This window comes from Lissotriton vulgaris, unplaced genomic scaffold (assembly GCF_964263255.1).
Source record: "Lissotriton vulgaris unplaced genomic scaffold, aLisVul1.2 SCAFFOLD_573, whole genome shotgun sequence".
NCBI lineage: Eukaryota > Metazoa > Chordata > Amphibia > Caudata > Salamandridae > Lissotriton > Lissotriton vulgaris.
Window position 1 is genome coordinate 288919 of NW_028243596.1, and position 24108 is coordinate 313026.

The 24108-nt window shown below is 42.0% G+C and overlaps 1 long non-coding RNA gene across 1 annotated transcript in view; it reads left to right on the forward strand.

Moving 5' to 3' along the window:
* The first annotated feature begins 238 nt into the window (after positions 1 to 238).
* Positions 239 to 24108, forward strand: part of LOC147668297 (uncharacterized) — a 698487-nt gene continuing 674617 nt past the window's right edge. Inside the window, exon 1 of the long non-coding RNA XR_015304132.1 lies at positions 239 to 411. This is a non-coding gene — a long non-coding RNA (uncharacterized LOC147668297). The remainder of the gene's footprint in view (positions 412 to 24108) is intronic.

Sequence of the window (24108 nt, forward strand, 5' to 3'; positions counted from 1 at the left end):
ATAGTATGTCTCCTTGCACGTATCTGCAGTTGAAGGGTGGTTGAGTAGCTGAGTCTAAGAATTTTAGGACACGGGAATGTTTTTCGGTCCTTAGAAAAGTGGTCTGACCCCGGCCGTCTCAAATTTGCAATTTTTCAATACAATCTCATTTACGAAAATAGGAAAGTTTATTAACGTGTCTGAGGTTTTGATTGTTGCTGAAGGTGGCAGTGCACGCAGGGGCCGGCAGGTGGCGCGATTGTGCAGTGACAGCAACAGGTCCCCGGTGCCTTCCTTTCTTCCCTGGGGACATGCCCTGTACTGCAGCATCATGTGGAAAAGCGGTGAGCACTGAGGGAGGCGCAGACAACAGCTCCTCGCCGGCAGCCAGGACCGCACTGCAGGAAGCCGTCAGCCACCAGATGCGAACAGGTGAGCGAGCAAACAAAATAAGGGGTTTATTTTTGCAGGTGTTCAGTTCTCCATACCGCCCAGCTGCCTCTGGTTGGGGAACGGATAGGGACTTTTTGTGAAGAAAATAAATGGCAAAATTGTATTTCCCTTCGGTGTAATGCATCCGTTGTGCACGTTTCACTGCTGGTTGTTGGGATAGCCTTTCGTGTATCCACAAATAGTTAATTCGCTCAGTTTTTCAGAGTTCCTTAATAGTATGTAATGAATAACGGAAACCGCAAAGTACAATTGGGGAGTCGTTAAAGAGGCATGGAAAGTAGCATTTCTTTATTCAGAGCGCCACCTTACAAGTCCTGATGTTGTAGCCATTATCACACTGCAACTATTTTTTTTAACTACACGGCCTAGTATGCAAATATGGGTCCAAACCCCTATTATTGTGCTAGAACTGCTGGATAAGTAGCCAGGACTGGCCGAGGGTGTCCAGTACGACATGCGGTACCTTGGCAGCTAGAAAAGCTGTCATTCGGACATGGACAGGTGTCAACAGAGCTGCCGGTCTTGGGGTGTCTCCGGAGGCAGCATCGGTGTACTTTTGCTACCGCCTTTTAGGCGCCACTGTTTTAGAGCAACCTTTTTAATAATAGGTTGTTTAGTAAGTTATGGTAACCAAATGATTCTACCTTCCTGACACTTTATTTCAGTTCAGTTTTTTCCTTCTTTGGGGTGGCAGGTATGCCTGCTGTAGAACAATCTAACCGTGTGAGGAGGGAGCGAGGACTCGTGTCGAGAAGTAGATGCGAGGCACTTTAAACCACAGCTCCAAGTCCCCCCCGCCCCCCCCCCCAAAAAAAAGCTTGCTGGTACCGATGTCCTGGGGTGTTTTCACGCCCCTTAATGGGCGTCGGCAGTTCAAAGTCAGGGAAAACCACTATTCACAGTGATTTTCCTCACCGTGTGATATCGGCTTCTCACCGGGAGACCGATTTCAGCTCCCATCACATTGACACCGTGTGAGTTGGCAGGTATGAGCAGCGATCTCTTGCTTCCTAAGTGCATGAATCCGTAACTCGTCCAGAGTAGGGTAACCCTCGCCTTTAAGGGACATGCAGTTATGTGTGTACAATTTTAACATCAGGATTATAGGCATCGGAAATAAAAACCTGGAAGGCGAAGTAAATCGGGAAACTAGAGCGTTCTGCTACAGACTACTGTGATTTGCAACTTTCTGCAGCCCGTACTACAACTCCCAGAATACATTGTGTCAAAGGCCAGGAAGGCACACTATTGTAGAGTAATCTGGTGGGAACTTTGAATAAATTCACTGCTTCCGTGCTTAAAATGATGGCCCCCTATTGACACTGGTCTGATAGGTTCTAGTTGTAACAAGTAGGAAGCGGAAATGAAACTGCAGATGCGTTCTTCAGGGGACTAATATCCGGAAGTGCCCTCACACAGGCTGTTGTCCTAGGGTCAGCTGCTTCTGCTCGTTAATGGTGAAACCTTGCAGAGGGGCAGAGGTGTGGCTCACTGGTTAGAGGCGGCAGACCCGAGTGCAGAGAACGGCCTGGGACCAGGGTTCGATTCCCGACGCGGCAGGGTCTTGGACCAGGATCAGCGGACTGATAATTCTCGCATCGGTGCCTACTCCGACCATGGAGCACACTCGGCAACTCTGGGCATTAGCTTGCCTCATCTCCACAACGGCCCCACACAAACGCCGGGGATGCCTGGTTTCACCTTGGAGACCCCCTGGAGGGACTATCTCACAGGGAAAGCCAGGACGGGTTCCCCAGCGGTCTATAGCGCTACGAGGCCTCCGGGTAGCAGTGCGCTTTACAAGACACAACAATTTACAATTTACTTGAATCCCCGCCTTGGGACAGCAAAGCACAGAAAACGATTTGAAGAGTTCTAGACTGACCAATGAACCCCTTCAGAAAGCGCTTTGTTTTTTGCTTTTACAGCCCTTTACTCATATCCCCTCAGATAAGTATGTCTGAAGAGAGCTGCGCCCGATTTCCTGTTTATGCCCACGTTTTTGTCGATATCAGCATATTTTCTGTTCACGATAATGACAGGAAAAGTTTGTTGTGTACTGTGGTAATGGACATGAGATGGAACGGCCGTATAAAGCATACCGTTCAACGTGAGATTTTCCCACTCTCTCTCTTTCATTGCACATTTGTGCGAAAGGCCTTGGGAATGATTCCAGATTATTCATATCTGTTTTAGTAAATGTAACCGCATATCGTGTATATTTCTTGCCATTTTTTTATTTTTTTTATTTTTATTTTATTTTTATTTTATTTGTTTAGCTCATCTGTTGTGTCACTTCTCCTTTCTGCCCGCTTTTAATGTTGTGTTGTGTTTACCTTCTCAAAGCGCCAGGACGCCCCTTTGCTGGGGCAGCTGTGCGCGGTACAAATAAAAATAACATAACATAACATAACATTGAATGCCGATAGCAGCATACCACCCAGTGCAAACATTTATTTACATTCTGGTACTGCTAGTCCTGCATTTGTAGCAGGACAAGCGGGAATGAACGTAACAACAACTTGTTTTCCGACGTAGCGATTCACAACACTTATACTATTTCTGTTGTACGTTACAACTGTTACTATTACACAAAGTAAACTGAGTGCCATTACAATCTTTAATTTAGAAAGAATAGTTTGGCTTGTCAGCAGGTACATCTTAAGTATTTTTGGGGCCCTGTGCCAAACATAGTTCGGGGCACCTTGCTCAGAACAACCCTGACATTGTTATGCATTTTTAGCTCATTCACGTCGTCAGAGACATTGGTCGCGTCATTTGTAATGCTCTTCCTTGGCCAGCCTACACCATGGAGCAAACATTCTGTCCCTGGCCGGCAAGCACCAGAGAAACAGAAAGACTAATCGCCTGAACAAGCTCGCCATACATGGTACAACTTACAACAGGTCTTACTTTTTGGTCCTCTGCATGCAGAGGGTGTTTTTTTTATTTATTTCAGCTGCATAGTGCTTGTGAAATCTTTTGTATTTAATATATTTTAAAAGGGGCTTTTGTCAGTTACTGTAGTCAAAATTACTGTGCCCATCTGCTGTTGTGTTGAATTTTTTTTTACATTCCCTGTCTGCACCCATTGAAGGGCTGCATTCCTGATCTTTTCATTGTGACACCACCAAGAAGTATTCATTTGATTTCATTCTATATTTTATGTGGGCTTAAGTTCTTAAACTCAATTTTATTACTTTGTATTGCCCAGTTCTATTACTGTGTCTGCACAAGCCCGTGTGAAGATCTCACACCATTTGCTCCCCATATTGGAGGAACTAGACAACACTCATTTGCTGGTTATTATTTTTTTATTTGATAATGAAAATTGCTCTTCAGGTTTTATGTTGCTCGGGTACTGAACCGAGTACCGGTAGTCAACTCGGATATCAAGTTGAATGGCTTTGTTTTTAATCACATGGGTGAAATCTAAAGCATTTACCAATGCTTGTTTTTCTATGCACTCCAGTGCCTGATCCACACAAAGCTTAGGTGGCCCTAGGCCATAGGTACTCACAAACACTTGCCCAGGGGCCACAAAGTACGGTCTGTGGTTTGACTGAGGACCGCACTGATGCCAGCAGGGTGATAGTCGGGAATCTGGGTGGGTCAGAGTTTGTGGAAGGAGGTCTAAAGAAATGTTAAATAAAGGGGCAAGTATTTATTAACCTGCAAAGAAATGCTTGCCTATTTAACATTTTTTTCTGGATATTAGTGCTCAGCAACTAAACAGCGGCTCATGCTGCAGTTTACCGGGCGGGCCGCATGTAAATGCTCCCACCCACAAAGCTAAAATTTTGGGGGTGTCAGTGGATAACAAACTTACGTTCAGTGACCACATAAGTACAGTGGTGTCAGCCTGCTTTATGATACTTAGAATTATAAGTAAAATAAAGCCCTATCTTCCAGAAGGAGGTCTCAGGACGGTGGTCACGGTACTTGTTATGGCACGCCTGGATTACGGCAACAACCTCCATCTGAATGCATATGAACAGGCTTCAGATCGCACACAATGAGGTGGCTAGGTTGCTGTCAGGGACACCTACATTTGTCTCTGTCAAAAAAGAACTAATCCAACTACAATGGCTGTAGTTGTACGACCTTTAAAGCCGTCAATGGAATAGGCCCAGACCAACTGAGGCAAAGATTCAAATGGCATGTTTCTGGTAGGACACTTTGGTCCACAGGAGCAAAACAAGTCCAAGTTCCCACATTTAAAAAAGTTAGTTTGGGAAGGTAGGAGTTTTATCACCTGCCCATCTAGGGCCTGGAATGCTCTGCCGTTCCATTTGAGGAATGCTGCAGATCTCCTTTCTTTTAGAAGGGGACTGAAAACATGGCTGTTCACCCAATAACATAATTTCTCCACTAACCAGCAGGCAGTGCACAGCCTCAGGACACCTTAGGGTAAACGCTGTGCTTTAAAAATTCAATTAACATAACATAAAAGGGCGGCAAGCGGCCCCTGGGTCGTACTTTGAGCATTACTGCCCCTAGGCTGTGATCGCAGTGGCGGCTCCACATGGATGGTGTGGTCATAAAGGGAGCATATAATGCGGCTCTGCACTGCACACTGAAAGGTGGCATACATGCTAGCAATACAGAAAGGCTAGTAGTCTGACCAAGACTCCTAAATAAATTCTACATTGTTACACAGAAGCTAGTTTTCTAATGCCATTCAGGCATACAGTGCAGTTGGATGCTGTGAGCAACAGGTATTCAGATTCGGGAGGCAGCAGGCTCTGATTACCCCACCTGATGGCATCTCCAGAAAGATGATGCAGTCAGAGGGACCACACATGCCAATTTTAACTGCACAGTAAGTGAACATGCTGAATAAAGCCACAGGCTGGGCAGTTGGGTCTATGAATATTAGTATTAAATCTATTTTTATTGGCAGAACACATGGCATAACTAATAGCCTTTTATTCACATTGTATCAATGAGAAATGATAACCATAGTTAAGCAAATAATATTGGGATGAGAGTATATGGCGTAAGTTCAGAAAAACAGCTCAAAGATTCTACAAACAATACACCAGTTGTCTCCACTTTCCCTTACAGTGCAATACTCCAGAATGCAAAAGTACCACAAGGCTCCTTTGTCTATCCATCGCCCATGCCCTCAACCAATGACATCAGGGAGATTATTGACAAACATACCTTAGTGGCACCTTCTCCATCTCACAGAGGGATGGGCAATATCAGCAGTTTCATACCAACACCAGGGCATCGCATTGGTACACTGGCAGGGACGGATGCGGTCATAAGGCAAATCCCCCAAAATGTTTAACTCCAGGCATCCTGGAATAGGGCAGAACGGTCCAGGACCCCAGCAGGTAAGCTTCCCTCCCTCCTACCCACCCAGTGCCCACACAAATCAACACTCCTCCAAGGGGTCAGTTCAGTAAATCAGTCCAAATTTTTGGGTAGACACCTTTTTCTGCTGCTAGAAATTCCGACAAAGGCCGAAGAGGTCACTGGCAAACTCATCCTTGCCACAGTTGAAGGGCTTTAGTTTCAGACCTTAAGATTGTGCAACCGCCTTCGGATTATGAATACACCCCATCAGTACGGGACAGCTCACTATCCCGAAGACACCACTCTGAGTGTTTCACGATATTCCTATGCCTCAGTTTTCTCCAATGGGTACATATCCACTGGCTGGCTATACCAGCACCTTAAAACTGGAGGCCATAGCATAACCTTAATGTGTACCAGTAGACTGAATCAATCCATGCATCTAGAGTAATCTGGCACTGTTTAGAAGTCCATCAAATCTCAGTGTCCTCCCAACTTGGAGGCTAATGTGCCTTCACCCTTTTGGCATCTTAATAGCTTACATAGAACTCCATTCCCAATGAATTGATCCCGCCACTGACTGATTGCTCTGCTTTATTGAACCCAGAGTCAATTCTCTACTTGTGGGCTCAGCTATTGGTACCATCAGACAGACACATTGTATGAAAAATGGTCTTTGTATCGCAGAACTCATCTTTTTCCTTAGTGATACTGCACCTTGTGGCATGAATCACTTGGCCAAACTGACTTGGGTATGATCTCCAACCAGTCTGGGTTTTCATTCCAGGGGCTGGCTCCCCATTTCTTGTAGTGCAGGGGTCTTCAAACTGTGGGGGAGAGGGGGGACTTTAACTGATTATGGGGGCGTGGGGGACACACAGGCTTTGGTTTAAAGAAGCATCATGCTGATAGCAGTGCTTTGTTGTAAGCTGAAACACATGATCAGCAGTATGCCACTCTGTAATGGGCCATTACTAACATCTTTTGTCATTTGTACCTGGGTGGGCATATGTGTCAAAAGGAAAGGGACTCTAAATATTCTTTAAACTTCCCTGCACCCATTTCTATTACACAGTGGATACTTTTACACATTAGTAAGGCCTAGCTAACCAGAATAGTATGTTTTAAAAATGCGATCAAATGCATGATTGTCAAAGGTTTAACATAACTGTAATGGCTATGTATTTAGACATTGAAAATGTAATAGAATAATTGTGAAAAATTCTGTTGGTGGGGTATTTTTATACTGGTGGGGGTGTATGTGACATAAAACGTTTGAAGATCACTGCTGTAGTGCCTCAGTACAGCCCTGCCCACCCCCTTCCCATATAAGCAGATGGTCATCAATTTTTATGCCTCGTCTGCTAATGGCTCCCACTACTATGGGTGCTCCAATTACTAGATAATAGACAGCAAGTTTCTTACTGTACATCCCTTAACTTTTATACACGAGGATCCCTACTGATTCCCCATATGTGCTTTTATGACTGTTTTATACAGCAGCCGAATCAAGCTTTCTTTGACTTTGACTTCCCCAAAAGGTCATTCAAAGGACCTTTGAACCCCAAAGCAGCTGATTCTACAAGAGAAACTTGATTTTACCCATTATCCCCCCAAAACTCTGTTGTGCATTGCCTACCTTCAGGTTGCTGCTGCATACTCACCCCCTTCCCCTTAGCTAGGTCCACGTTGTTCTAGTGGACACTTGTGGGCTAGTATGCTTAAAGGATTATGAAACCTCTGCCTCCTTGTTGCTTAATATTACTGTTATGCCATTTAGCAGAGTTAATGCATGAGAGTATGGTGGTCTCATGAAGAGTTGTGCAAAAATGCCTTACTACCGCAGCACTTATTAAAGTGCCCAATGGAAGTAATTTCACGCCTGTACAAGGAGATTAATCCAGAGTCCGGTTACCCATTACTATCCTAAGGATGGAGCAGGGCTGCCAATCGATACCATTCTGCCCAGCAGGCACCAACCTTAGCTCGGGTGAGACATACCACTTGTTGTGTCACCTAACTAGACCAATTTATCTGAACTGAGTGACCTGCCCTGTGTTGCAGGCTACCCCCTGTAAAGACATGGGATGCATGAAACACCAATTTATTATAAGTCAATTAATTTGATGCCAGTCCATTTAAAATGGAACATATGTAGTCCCATGGGTGGCCTCGTGTTAGGGCTGACCTAATTAGGTGACCATAAGAAATGCCTTTTTTGTTGTTGTTGCATGAACAGCTATACTGCCGCTTGTACCTCACTATTAAATCAAGCCAGTTCAGCAAAGGCCAAGGATCTGCTAAACCATGAGTCTAACTCTGGAAATAATCAATAGAATATTGTAAGTAAGTAGGACGTGAATTAGAGGCAAGGAGGTGAACCGGTTGACCCAGAGGTGCCTTGCATGTGACTCTCAACATGTGGCTCTCAACAGTTAACTCGAAAGTATCTACCTCCTGTGTTGGAAATGAATGCACTCAGTGACTGTTCTGCCTCCCCCTGCAATGCCCACCTAAAATATTGGCCCATCCCAAAGCAGGTAATAGCCGGTGAGGTTCAAACTAGCACAAAAACCAATGTATAAGCACAACAGGTGTACTGTGAAAATACCTTTGAGAGTGGGCGGATAAAATGAATGTGCATGCTGATAAGTCTGTGGTACAATGCACCAGACCTTGGAACCACCCCAACAAAACTACTGTCCCATAAAAGGTAGAAGAATCAACTTGCTCTGTGGGACCGCATGGGTAAATAGGAAAGCTCCTATAATTGACACAAATAAAAATGTAACCATCTTGACAACAGACCCTTCCCTGTAGATTGGCATATACCCTTCATACCCTTCCCACTGTCAAGCAGATTTTTACCTCTCAGAAGATGCAGCGACCCCCGATTGCCTACATGAGGCCGTAGATCACAAACTCTGTGCTGACAAAAGTGTAAAAAGCAACAGAAAGATCACACAAGTTAAAACCATCCAAGAATCCGATTCAAACGAAGTACTACTGTATATAAACCTGGTGGTTGCAACTTGGAATATCACAGGAATAAAAAAAACTGCCAAATCCTCTGTCTACAAGAAACTTGGCACACAAAACCTTTCCATATTGACGGATTCCCCACGGGCACTACCTTGGCTGTTCCCTCCCGGAATGGAAGGGCTAAAGGAGGACTTCCTGTTCTGTTATCTCCCCCCTACTTTTATACACTGACTCACAATTCATTCAATTGATATGGTTTCAAACCTCTGAAAAACAGTGTATTTTAATGATCAATTTTTACAACAATGTTTTTGATAACACTAGAAATAAGGTTATAATGGCACTTGAGAAGGAGCTAGATACATTTACAGTACACATTAGGAGTGCCTGTCTTTTTATCTGAAGCAAAACCAAAGGGCACTCACCCCCGGTCAACTGATCTGTGTTTAATCCATCATCATTCTATGGCTCACTCCGCCACCCCAGTTCAGACATGACCATATGCAAATGAGTCTGACCCTGTGCCTCATGGGAGCAGTCCAGCCAGAACTGCAAAGCCATGTCTTCCCTGGACCGGAAACAAGCATCCTGTGATCGGTTTCTGGCTAATCAGCCGTCATCAGCCAGGCTAGCTTGAATCCAGTGGCAAAGTGAGCAAGGGACTCATGTCTGGGCATACCCTGCCAACTTAGGGCGAACAAAGCAAACACAAGGAGATGATGAACGGAGCGCTGAAACTTTTCAGACACTCACCCCCAGTCACAGATCTGGGTTGAATCCATCATCGTTCTTTAGCTCACTTTGCCACCCCCGTTCAGACACAGCCATATGCAAATCAGTCTTGACAGGAAAACCGTGTTATACCCACTACTTTCAAAAGAAAAAACTGTACTTTAATAAAATTGCTTATGATTATATATGTAATCTAGAAAATGAGAAAGTTTGCAATGTGGTGGTAGTCTATACACAAACGGTGATTAAAAGAAGAAAGCTCAACTCACACCTTGAGGCCTCACTTTATCTTCACAATCCAAACTGTTCATCAGTTATGTGCTTTTGAGTTTCGGAGAGTGCGGAGCCCAATGCATAACCAAACCTATCACTTAGGGAGACCCCCGTGCAATTTACATTAATTGATTTTGCAGAAAAGCAACAAACTACATGTTTTGTTTTCAACAGTTTTTTTAAAACAGTAGATCGCCCCTGATGAAGGGAAATTCAATTCCCGAAATGCATTGGGCTCTGAACTTTCTGAAACTCAAAAGCACATAACTGATGAACAGTTTGGATTGTGAAGATTTCACACTACGCATATATACGCAATGATAAAACAAGTCGTTGTATAAATGCACAAAAGCAATTGCAAATATACAAAGAAAGAGTATAAGTATGTACATTTTCAAACACTATGAACGATGAAACAATGATGTAATTGTTTGACTTATATGCAATGTTTGCTGAGATAAACAATTTATGAAAAGAAAGATATTGGGGTGAGTGTCTGAAAAGTTTCAGCGCTCCGTCCCTCATCTCCTTGTGTGTACTACCAGCTCGAGCATTAATCCCTGCCCAAGTAGGCTGCTGTTAAGAAAGCTTTCTCCACATACTGTGATATAAGCGTATCTTGAAAGGAATCATGCACTAAATAAGAGAATTCATCTGCATTTCATCTTATTAATTTCATCACAGCCTTCCTGCCTATACAGGGACACACCATTTTTGTGGGGGTTTGCAAGAAACAGATGCGGCATGAGAAATGTCCAAGGCAAAAGTGCACAGATCAGAGAGGTGTGGGTTCTGGGCAAACTGTTGTGATATTATCCCCAGCCTAAGAAAAGGCATCTCGTAGGGTGGGGTGGGGGTGGGGTGCTAAAATAAAGCCGATTTGCATTTCACATACAAACCGATAAACAATGCCTGATCAAGGAGCCTTTCATCATGGCTGCTGGCACGTGACTGTTTTCCGAAAGTTCTAGTCGTGCTTTGCCTCTCGATGCCTTAAAGGCTCCCGTACCGGACACTTCCCAATGACATCATGGTCCGCCTTTGTGGCAAAACAGAAAAGGGGCTCCCCACCATGGCTCCTACTTTGCAGGGGGTGCCTTTCCAATCTCACGAGAATCAAACAGGTGTTTTCTTTAACTTTCTCTGTCTCTTGGGCAGCCGCCAGATGATTATTATATATATATATTATTTTTTTTAAATGTGCATCTTGCAGAGCCTGCAAATTTGGCTTCAATACTACCACATACACAACCGCATTCTCAGATCGGCCCATTAAAATCAAAGGGCACTTCACATGTAAGACTGAGTATGTTGTTTATATTCTAACGTGTATGTGGTTTAAGATACGTTGGAAGCACTAAGCTTCCAGCACAGGCTAGGATCCTGCAGCACCTACGGGCCATAGTAAATTTGGACCCTAACTACCCCGTAGCTAGACATGTAAAAGCAGAACATGGGAACAATCTCAATGTTCTCACATATTTTGTAATTGATCATGTTCCTAGCAGCAAAAGAGGGGGAGATAGGGAGAAACAACTCCGCAGACTGGAAACCAGTTACATTATAGAGCTGGATAGCAAGAGTCCAAAGGGCCTAAATAAATGTGATGATTTGTACCATTTTCTCTAAATATTCCAAAAATTTGGAACCCTGATAATAATTTTATAGTAAGGGTACATACTCCTTCAGTTAAGGATGTAGTAGTGAAGCATGAAGCACTTTATTTCCTAAAATCGTGCAATTGATAGGAAAACCTTTTATATTTTATATAAGGGTTTTAAATTGATCATGTATTTATATTTTTATATGGTGTTCCCAGAAATAGGAATTTCAGTGTTTCAGATGCAATCAACAACACTACTAATGAGAGTAGTAGATACTTCTCTGGATAATGATTTGATATAAAATGACGGAATATCAGTTGAATGGTACTAAAATCACTCATAAGGAGGATTTGGGATAACTGTTTTAAAAAGAGACCAATCTGAATCAAGATATTGTAACAATGTGTAGTATTGCAATAATGTATTTGTACAGATATAAAAGATAAATCCATAAGATTGTATAGAACCGCCTTCATGCCCCTCACAAATCCCTCTTTTTAAACACAAAGAATGAATTTGATAGTGCGGGAACTATATACTTCCTGTTGGAAGGATAAATATGTCACCATCACTGAATGTGTTTTTTAATTTTGCACTTTTGAGCACACGTGCACATAACAGGTGAAGTAATTGGTCTGAAATGCATTAGTGAAAACCAAACCTAATATAAGCAAGAAACCTGTCAATATGCAGCATTCTTAAATGCGTAGAGTTACTCATGAAATTAATTGGGTATTCCCATTCACTCGATATTTGCAATTGTCATTGAAATCCTATATATTTTACGGTTTGAGAATGATTAATAATTATTTTAACGTTCGCACTGTGAAAAGAATGCTACAGTAATAGTTTCAAACGAGACAAAATGAATGCTGATATAATGATGAAAAGGGTTTACATAGTTGCAACATATAGTATGTTTACTGTTTCTATGTATATGTAATGACCAATCACGGAGCACTTTACAATGTAAATAATGGAGGGAACCTCATGATCACCACCAGCGAGCAAGGCGTCAGGTACGCCGAAACGCGTTTGGTTAGGCACGGTAATGCACTTTATAAAATTAATTGAAAAAATAAAGATTTCCAGCGGCTGCTGAATTTGAAAAGAGTCCGTCTAGCTCGTTTTTTTGAGGACACCGTATGGATGCTGGCGTTGAGAGTGGAATCAGGATATATGTATATATATATATATATATATATATATATATACATACATATATATATATATACGTCTCCGACTCGTCATAGAAGTGCCTGCTCGCACTGACGGGTTTGCAGATAACGCCGACGCCAGTCTTCAATTAAAGTGCTTTTATTTTCTCGTGGTGGTGCAAGTCATCAGACGCGTTTCGGACATTACGTCCTTGCTCACTGATGAGGAGAGTATGAGCCAACGCCATTATATACAAAACATACAGATCGCGCCAAAACTCAAGTATGGACATAAACATAGGACTATACAATTACAAAGGTAATGTATAATGTTGTTGAGCGTGGGTGCCATTTTGTAACATGTTCGTTACTCCAATACATGCATGTATTTTCTAGTAGAGGGTCAACACAGAGAAAATATCTTTACCACATTGACCCAAAATACTAATAAAGTGCTCAAATGCGCTATATTGCACACAAATTGAAAAAATTCCATATTTAAAATACTTATAACAAATACGTATTAAAAATACATATGAGATCAATCATTGTTTGCTTTTTGTGTGGTGTTAAATTGATACGTCCATTAGTAAAAAAAAATTCATAAACTGTACAAATACATTGTTATATTTAAGAATGAAAGATTTTCACACAGAATTGGACTACTTCAATATATATACAAAGTATGTAACCACTAACAAAAATATGTATTGTCCTGGTCTCATAAGATTAAAACCTGTGCAGTATATTAATAATATGCAGCATGATTCTGAGCTAACATGTTTGTATAATTAAAGTGACTGTGCTCATAAGTGCTGAGTGCGAATATGGACATACAAATATTCACTTGAGTTGTCCTTAAGGCAAAGTGAAGTGAAGGTGATGAAAAACCATAGATATGGTTTGTGTGAATTAAAAAACACCAATCCATTTCCTTTCTACCAATTTGAAATATGGGTGTACAATTATACGAACAAATGCTTAATACAGAAAGATACTGAACTTCAGAGTCCACAGAAAAATTATGGTAATGTTAATTAACACCAAGATCCCACAAGGGTTATAAGCTGATTATACATGTAAACCTTTCCTATTAAAGGAAATTGTGAAGATCTTCCCCCATGTTCAAACCTCCCGGGGCCTTGCTATTCAACAGAACAATGTATTTCGATTCTAGCTGCCTGAGACGTTTTTCATTGTCTCCACCTCTTTTACTGGGGTTGACAGCATCGATGACAAAATACTTCAGGTGATTAAGGTTCTGATCATGAACGTTCTGAAAATGCCGAGCTACCGGGTAGTTTGATCAGCATTGACTATGGCCCTGAGATGTTGCAGGACGCGCATGTGGACTGGTAATTTCGTGCTTCCCACGTATGCAAGGTCACAACTACATCTTAAAACATATACCGCCAATTCCGTGCGGCAAGTGTAGTGTGCCTTTAATGTGATGGGCATGTTTTCAAAAGGACTGGGGAAAGATGTTGTGTTTGTCCCAAATTTACATGCCCTACACGAGCTACAACGAAAAAACCCTTTGCGTGGGGACAGCCAGTTTTCATTTTTTAATGTTTCTGGGCTGTTTACCACTAAGTCATTGCGCATCGCGTAAGCACGCTTGTAAGTGATTGTGGGGGTTTTAGGCATGATCTCTTTCAGAACCTGGTCGGTGAGGATGATGGGCCATTGTTGTTTAACCAATTTGGTTATTTGGCGTGCTTGGCGGCTATATCCTGTTATAAGACGAATGGTATTATTGTCACTGTCTGTAGTTATTAAATGTGGGGTTTTTCTTTCAGGATCTAAGAGATCTAAGTGTTCGATGTGGTTGGCTTTGGCCATACATGCATCTAGTTTTTTCTCCTGGTACCCCCTGGTCATTAGTCTGTTTTTACATTCATGTTGATGTTTATCTCTAAGCTCAGGGGTACTGCAAGATCTATGGATCCTTAGGAATTCCCCATAGGGGATAGCAGTGATAGTGTGATGAGGATGAAAACTATGAGCGTGCAAAATAGTATTGCCTGCTGTGGCTTTTCTATACAGGCTTGTTACTATTTGATTGTCAATTATGTTGATCTGCATGTCTAGAAAAGTTGCCTCATGTTCGCTTATACTAGCTGTAAAAGCTAGGTTTAGTTCATTGTTATTGATGTCTTTGACAAATTCCTTTGCTTGTTGCATAGTGCCTCGCCATATTATAAAAACATCATCGATATATCTCCAATATTTAATGACATGGTTTTTCCTAATACTAGCATGCTGTACCTGGAGGACATGTTCCTCCCACCACCCCACGTGGAGCCCCGCCTAGGTAGGGGAGAAACATGCCCCCATAGCTACCCCTCTAAGCTGTTTGTAGACAATGTTGTTAAATGTAAACACGTTATTATTCAAACATCTGTCTATCATGCTTAGTAGCATTTTGTTGTGCTGGTACATTTCTATAGGGCGTTGATCTAAGTAATACTTAACTGCCCTCATGCCATCGGCATGTGCAATGCTCGTATACAATGTCGTTATGTCCATAGTCATTAATAGGAGTTCATCAGACCAAGTACATTGATTTAAGAGAAACAAAAATTCTGTGGAGTCTTTAATGTAAGCCGGTAAGGAAGTCACAAAATCTTGTAAAAAGAAATCTATATATTTAGATGTATTCTCAAAAGTGCTGTTGATAGCTGACACTATGGGCCGACCTGGCACCGGTTTCTGTTGTTTGTGCACTTTTGGAATAAAATATATATTTGGCATGATTGGATGTACTTTATGCAAAAATTTGAGTTCGTCCTTGGATAATAAACCGTCCTGTTTCCATTGATATAGTTCTTTCTCATATGCCTCTTGAATTTGTTTGGAGATCTTAAAGTCAATTTTGGTATAACAGAGTTCATCGTTGAGTTGACGGTGGGCTTCCTCTATATATTCCTGTTTGCCCCAAAGAATAATGTTTCCGCCCTTATCTGACTGGTTGATGATAACTTTATGATAATTTTTCAATTTTTTCATCAGGTTGTTATATGGTCTCAATTGAGGATTGGGCGCTTTGTGTTGTTTCATTGTTTTAATTTGGAGTTTTTTAAGTTCTTCTGTTATTCTGTCCGCATAGATATCTATGGCGTCTCTTGGCATGCTGGGATTAAAAGTTGATGGTGGTTTGAAAGGACTATTGCAGGCACAGCTGATCTCTATGTCTTCCGTATCAGCTATAGCTTGTGTGCTGATGGCACCGCTGTTTTCTGTTTGTAAGTGATGCATTGATCGCATCAAACTTGTATCTTTAGCTTGAAGGATGTTTTTCTTAAGATATCGATTACTTTCAGTGTCTTTTTTAATTGCTGTGCTAGTCTTTATTGCATAATACTTTTTCAATTTTATTTTTCGGATAAATTTGAAAATGTCTATTCTGGTGTTACAATAGTTAAAATTACTTTCTGGGCAGTAAGATAAGCCCAATGAAAGCAATTGTTCTTCCGCTTTATCCAATTGAACGTTTGTCAGATTGATTATGGTGTTCTCATTCATTGTTTCTTGTTTCGCCAAAATTTCTTTTTCTGTTGTCTTCCTCTTGGTTTGGGCGCATTTGCGGCGCTGTCGTCGTTTGATGTTTCTCCTCTGCTTGGCAAGGAGCTTTGATTCCCTGAGCGCAAGGTTTGCTTCCTCTGGAGCCTTACATATTCGATCTCCTCTGCCAGTGTTAGTAGGCCCAGATCCCCTCTTTTTGAACCTGGGGTGCTGTCATCGGAGTCGTCCCCACTAGGGACTAGGCTGGTGTCTGATCCTGAGGGATTGGAATCACTTGCTTCCACTGCAGTTGGCTGTATTGAGTGCTTTGGTTGGATTACTGTAGCACCTTTTTGTTTGCGTAGGTGGTCATATGTGCGCGCAAATGTATAGATTTGCCCCAGCTGGTAGTCCTGCTCATCGCGTGCAAATTTATATGCCTTTCTCGTTTTAATCGTATTTTCTTGTTTTTTGAGATGCTCTTTCATGTCTTTAGTAGTTTGGTCTATGTACACCTTATCCTTTTTATACTCGTCTTTTTTCAGCTCTTCATTAATTCTGGTGATCTCATCCAGATTTTTTTGGCGATCAATCTTAGCGTACTTGACCAATAGGCATAATAGACGCATTGAGGCTTCCAAGTTGCTTTCCGCCCAATCTTTGAGTAGAAGAGGATTGGGGTTTTCGAAACTTGGGACAAGCATGATTCGCAAGCCGCGGGGTACCCGCCCTACTTCATGGTATTTCTCCAGGGAGCGTATTTTCCACCATTTAGTGAGCTCACCTCGGCTATTTTTTTCCAGTTCTTTCATTAGTTTTTTAACTTCAGTATCGTTATTAACATTGTTAGTTTTTTACGTTTTGTCCCCTTGCTTGATTTTAGGCAGATTTAGGAACAGTTCCTCAAATGCTTCCTCTCTCTCCCGCTCTTCTGACATTGCACCACGTTGTTATTCAGTTATAAAATGTTTTATATATATATATATTTATTATACAAGCCCCCAATATGAGGGATAGTCTTGTTGTTAACAATCCAACAGAACAGCCAAAAGTGAACTGGCTAAGCCAAAGAAAGGGCTTTTACAGGTGTAAGACCTGCAAAGCCTTGCAACTTGGCGTTAACGCCACTAGTTTTACAACAGTGACTGTGTGCTCACCTCCCCCCCCCCCCCCTAATGCTAAGTCTCTGTCATGCAAAACAGAATATGGTGTGTATATCCTCGAGTGCCCCTTTGGGCTTAGGTACGTGGGAAGTATCACGCTGCAGGGTTGTAAGAGGATCTTACAACATATTAGAGCAATTAAGAATCGTGATCCAGTATACCCCGTAGCTCGTCACTTCAATGAATTTCACTAAGCAGACCCAACGTTTTTTAAAATACTATTTAATTAACAGTGAACCTTTTAATAAGAGAGGGGGCAACAGAGAGGGAACCTTACTCAAATCGGAAACCAGGTATATTCTAGAACTGGATTCCAAACACCCCAAAGGTCTTAATACTACAGAAAACCTATACACATGTCTATGATCTGTATCTGTATTTGAATAGTCCTCTCAACCTGGTTAAACACAATCTACAGGTCTTTTATAACTTAGAGGTATTTTAAAATCTATTTTAAAATCTGCTTACAGAAACAGGGTTATAAGAATCAGGAATGCTAATATGTTCTGATTGGAAAAACGCACAACTGGGTAGGATGTATAGTGTAGAGCTAAAAAATGTTAAGAATCTCACGGGTAACCTTTAAAAACTTATAGCAGAATAACGGCTTTTATCTTGTGTTTTTATGTAGATATTTTATGGTTTTTGTACACACATCAAATTTTCATCTCACTCAAACACACACTACTTAAGACAGAGGCTTCTGTCAGTAGGGGTTACTGCAGGGACAGGGAGTAATAGTAAATATTAGTGTATATCATTTGTCACATTGTTTTCACAATTTAAATACCGACAAACAGATAATGCAGTATAAAAGTACCCAAATAAATAGACATAAGTGAGATGAACCATGAAATAAGTTGGATGGACTTTCAGGGACAGTAAGCTTTCAGTGGTGTTCCTACAAAAATGTATCTGAGGTCCATAACAATGTGTAAAGGTGTATGTATAACACCCATAATTGCACAGATTCCATCTCTTATATATACTTGGGTTCATTTTAAATAGATTTTATGATATTTTTTTAGATCTATCTATATATTTATGTATTTATATCTATGCACAACTATATTGCACTTTGTCTAAATTGCATAATTTTTCACATGAATTGATTTGTGAGACAGAATGACGCATGTAAAGTTGGGTATTTATTCCATGATTTCAGACTAATGGATTGTTTACCATGATGTGCAACAAAACCACTGTCTGTGATTTATACACTACAACACCCTGTGTATCTCTGATGCAGTAACAAAATTTAAATACACTGTCACTTTAACACAGCATGGTGAAAAAAAAATAGAAAAAAGTGTTGGTATAAAAGCAGTCAGGTGACTGACTCACTTGTCATGCGATCAAGGCACCTCGGTGCCGAAACACGTAGTGGCCAACAGAGTTTGACCCAATAAAGGAGATTCTGTGCACTGAACTGTGGTCCGTGCTCCATTCTTGTGAAATTGCAAAGGCCGGCTGGCAGTGGAGTTTTCGGGATATATATATATATATTATACACTGTGGAACAGTCCGAGATTTTGATGATGGGGCCTCTTGGAAAAAGTGGGCACTGGTCCAGGGCCCCCACATTTCATGCCCTAAACCGCCTCTGCTTGTCAGGATTCGAACCTGTGACCTGCAGAAATCTAAATGCCAACCCATTGGTATTTCTTGCTAGCAATTACTACCATTTATAGGTCTGGTCTTAGTAAATGAAAAGCTCTTGGCTAACATTTTGTGTATATATAACTGAGGCCCCCAGATTTATGGTATTTATTTTTTGACAATTCCGTCAGTAGTTATCCATACTTATCTTTTGCTCATTTTGTCTTTATCCATATTTATTTTAAGCTTGGTGGAAAAAAATGAAGCAGCAATGGGTATACATACACATTTATTTAACTGACAAATGCTTATCAATGTTTGAATGTCCAATGGGTTTGAGCCATTTACTGTACAATACAGTCATCTGAGACTATTTGCATTGTAGTACTGCTTAAATAACTGTACTGCTGCAAATAGTGAAGATTCATTAGGAAATCTATTTTTTAAATCTCCCTACTTGTTTTTCTGCACAGCTGTTATAAAAAAAAATGATGATACTTGTAAAGCGCACTGTTACCCCATCTCGGGGTGTCCTGGCGCTGAAGACCGCTGGGGAACCCGTCCTGGCTTTCCCTGTGAGATGGTCCCTTCTGGGTATCTCCAAGGTGAAACCAGGCATCCCCAGCGTCTGTGGGGGGCCGTTGTAGAGATGAGGCAAGCTTAATGCCCAGAGTTGCCGAGTGTGATCCCTGGTTAGAGTAGGCACCGAGGCGAGAATTTTCGAGTCCGTTGACCCTGGTCCACGACCCTGCCGCGTCGGGAATTGAACCCTGGTCCCGGGCTGTTCTCTGCTTCCAGGTCTGCCGCCTCTATCCAGTGAGCCACACCACTCCACTCCACAGTGTTGACTTCACATTCTTGATTGACAGTAGTATCCTCCCAAAGGAAAACTATTTTCCGTATTTATCCATATTTAAAAACAAGTGCAGACAAGAAAATAGATGGTTTTCTATCTAGGGTTAGCTTAAAAATTTAAAACTTGATGCCTTATATATAATATACTTACAAGGGTTTACAGCCACCGCTCCTTTTCAAGTAGTCTGTTGTTGTGCCATTCACATTTTTCTTCCGCACACTACATCATACAACTTGGGGTAGTGAGTCAGCCTGATTCAATCATCGGTTTACCTGACTTTGTGAGTGACAGCATTCTGCTCTTTCACAAGGAGCACATCCACACACAGTCTTTCACTTCATTGTCATTGTGAGACTACTATGGCAATCTGTGTTTCATGAGACAAAAAACAATTTTTGCTTTTAGTTATTTTTCTGGGGGCAGAGTGCAGCACATTTCAAACAATACATTTTTACATAACATTAAAAAATCACAATAGAAGCATTGTCAAAGTTTAAAACTTAACAAGCTTTGGCAAAACCAATAGGTCAGGTAGTGGCTGCTTTCTTTGCATTGTAGTACTTATAGACCTGAATTCAGCATGACTGAGGGCAGGTGTATAAGTAGCACAACACACAGAATATGTCAGTACTGTTGCGGTACATATGCAGTGGAATTGTGAAATTGGAGAGTTCTGAGCTTAAGCAAGTTAGCTGCGTAAACAAATGATGGAGTGAATGATTAATTTGTTCAGCATTCTGTCTGAGTCAAGAGGTCTGGGTTAAATTCATCGTTCTTTTGCTTACCATGCCACCCCAGTATGATTTGAAAATGGCTGGGTTCAGTCTTGACCCTGCTCCTCACGGGAACAGTCGAGACCGAACTGCCAAGCCAGGTCCTCCTTGGACCGGAAACATGCATTCTGAGACCGTTTTCGTGGTATCATCCCCTCATCAGCCAAGCTAGCTTGAATCCAGTGGCACAGCGAGCAAGGGACCGACGTCTATATACCCATCCCACTTAGGGTGAAAAATGCTGCACAAACAAATGATGAACTGAATGCTGAACAAACCAAACATTCACGACCAGTTAAGAGATCTGGGTTAAATCCATTGTTCTTTTGCTCACCATGCCACTCCAGTTGCCCAGACGTTTGGGTCTGGTGCTCGTTGTGCCACTGCATTCAAGCTAGCCTGGCTGATGAGGTGTGATAAGCATCCTGGGACCGGTTTTGGGTTTTTTCCGTTAGATTGAAGGACCTGGCCTGGCAGTTCAGGTTGGACTGTTCCCCCTGGGGAGCAGGATGAAGACTGATTTGCATATGACTGGGTCCAAACTGGGGTGGTGTGATGAGTAAAAAAAATGAGGGATTAAACCCAGATCAGTGACTGGGGTGAATGTTTGATTTGTTCAGCATTCAGTTTATCAGCTGTTCTTTTTGCCTAAGCAAATAGCAACCAGGAAAGGAGGGCTACGTTACCAGTAAGCTCTATGTCCTAACTGTTTCATCACAAATCATTTTCACACAGTGGTCATCTCATTCCATGTCATAAATCTAACTTTCAGCTGTTCTTTAATTTTTCAGCCAACAGCCCTGTGCATGCTGGGGCTTCTTGTTTCACTTGCACCCTATACGTATTGGAGTACAAATCCCCACTTGCTTAGTGCTGTTGGCTAAAAAAGGGAGTCCATAAAGACCTTTTCATTGAGAACTATGAAGATACATTAGTTCAATTGTGGAATGCAAAGTCTGAAGCTGGTGCAGCGGACTTCTTTGTTAAAAGAAACCGTAGGACAGGAAGCACTTAGGGTGATCTGGTACTTTTAATTGGGGCAGGGTCACTTAAACAGCTACAAGTAAACCATAGCATGTTGCTACCTCTAGCAGTTCTGGCTTTTTAACCAGCAGCACTTTGGGGAAAGCAACACTACAAGTTCCATAATGCAATCATGGATGCAGGGATATGATCATGGCCACTGGATTATGCGGCTGCTGCATTGTCCTCAGAACTATTGATTTGCCACATAATTCATTAGCTACTTCATACTCTTCAGATTTTAACAAAAAACATTGTTTCTAGCTCAAATGGATTAAAAGTTACTGCGCAGTGCAAGGCCCTTCGCAAATGTTCACTGGTTACCTTTCAGCTGCTTTTTGCTCTTTTTGAGTGTTAACCCGTTCGGTGCGTTGGACTGCTCCCGGCCGTTTGATGTCACAGTGGGCATGTGCGGAGGACGGCCAAAGCCGTCCGAAACACGCCCATTCCATAAATCACCCACACCGCAGCGGAATTCATGCCACGGTCAATGGGTTAAATTGGTACTACTAATAAGGTGAAATCATTATTTTTGCCATTTTTTTCACATATTAATACTACCAGGGCAATAAGTAACAGCATCTCTGAAAGTTGCACATTAAGGTGTATTATTTGTCTGTTCTTGCTGCATTATTTAATCAACCATGTTGCATAATTTGGTCCTCCCCAGCCATATAATTCCAGTTGCCCTGCAATTTTGCTGTTGGTTAGAAAACCACTAGGACTCTTTGAAGGTCTTGCACATGACTTGGGACAATTTGGCAGCTATACATAAAATTACCGCCTGTCCCTCGACAGGACACCCCCAGAAGACCCCACCCCAAATGGCTGAGGTAACTATCCTGTAGGACAGGAATCAGGCTGGTGTGGAAACCTCTCTGCTAAGTTTTCCTCAGGCGATGCAACAGGAAGCATCAATCAACTATTGAGCATATACTTTATTATTGTTGAAACTGGACCCATGAGCTGCACCAAAAGGGAAACATCCTTTACAAAGCAACTTTTACCACACAGTGCTTTTACATCGCAACTTTTACAACGCAAACCATTACAACGCATTGCGCTGGGGGGCACTCTAGGATAGGGAATAGATTTAATTTACTATCCAACACCTTCCCTACTATCACGGGGACTGGAGTTGGAATAGTAAATTAAACTATTCACTATCCAGCACCCCTCAACACTATGCGTTGTAAAGGCATGCGTTGTAAAAGTTGTGATGTAAAAGCATGCGTGGTAAAAGCATGCGTTGTAATGTCATACATCCGCACCAAAACCATTTCTCGCTGTGAAGCATTAAGTCCCTGCTAATGCATATGAATAGGGCATGTCTGGTTTAGAACAGTGCAAACACCACTTGATTTGTATACAAAGCCAAATCATGTATAATGGTTTAACCTTGCTTTGTGCAAAAACCTAACTCCAAGTAAACCCTGGTGCGAGCGAGAGTCCAGGCGGTATTTCGCGTGATGTGTACATTGTGGTGAAAGCACACATTGCACGCAGCTTATCATTCCACAATCAGGCACTCCCTTCAGTACAAATTCAACAAATACAAATCTGAGGCTAAACACCTCTGTAACTACTTTGGTGCTGGCTCTAAAAAAGTTTGCCATCTGCAGAGCATTGCACCTCGGCACAGTTTCATCAAGAACATCATCTGCTAGAAACTTAGGGGCTAATTTATGAGCTTGTTCTGCAGTGCACCTTGCTGTGCTTCCCCGCGTGACAGGAAAGGGTAGGAATGTCTGTATTTAAGTCCATACAGTACATTCCTGTCCTCTTCCTTTTGGCAGCCCAGTGCCAACACAGGCACTCTTGCACCAGGGTGCAAGTATGCCTTTGTTGTATGCAGGATGGTTTTTGTGCAGGGAGGTGCGCCTTTGAACACACAAAGAATGCAGGAGGCATTTTCCTCCTTCTATGTGTGCTGCAGAATGCAGCACACGAAGAAAGAGTAAGACACAAGAAAACATTTATATATTTATCCTAGTTACGCCTCTCCTGGGAAGGTGAAAGATTTTGGCACAACCCCAGGTGCCATCTGGCACCCCATGCATCCCCATCTGGGGATGCATCAAAATCAATGGGAGTTCCATTAGAACACTCACTCTGCCCTGGGAAGGCATTCCAAGGGAGTTGCGTAACGCAACACAGCAATTTACACTGCGTTGCGTTACTCCATATTTTTTATGCCACTCAGAGGCTGCAAAGTCGCTTTGTGTGGTCTATAAAATCTGGTTTAGAAGTTTGTGTCATGCATGTACCTCACTGTCTGGTACAACCCCCACATAAATAACCCCCCTAATGTAAGTCTGACACTGCACAGTTTTCTGTTCTTCTTTGAATTCAGCACTGTAATTCTTCAGGGAGCGATCTGTTGCATGAAGATTTTACATATAACCCTCATACATCTGTCCCATAACCAATACATCATCATCTATTTGCCCAAAGGCCAGTACAACCCGACTCGCCTTTGGTTGTGGTTGAGAGTGGGATGGAGGTGAGCTCAGGTGGGTTGGGTGTAGTGTAATCCTGGGCAATGAACTCTGCTCGGAGTTTGCGGAGATTTGTTAACTACGTATTCCATGAAAAACACGTAGTCAGCCAAAAGATCTGCTCCTTCATCAAATGCTTTGATAAAGCAACTTTACATGGTAAAAAGCATCTATCCAATTCACAAAAGTGAACTTTGAAATTGAAATA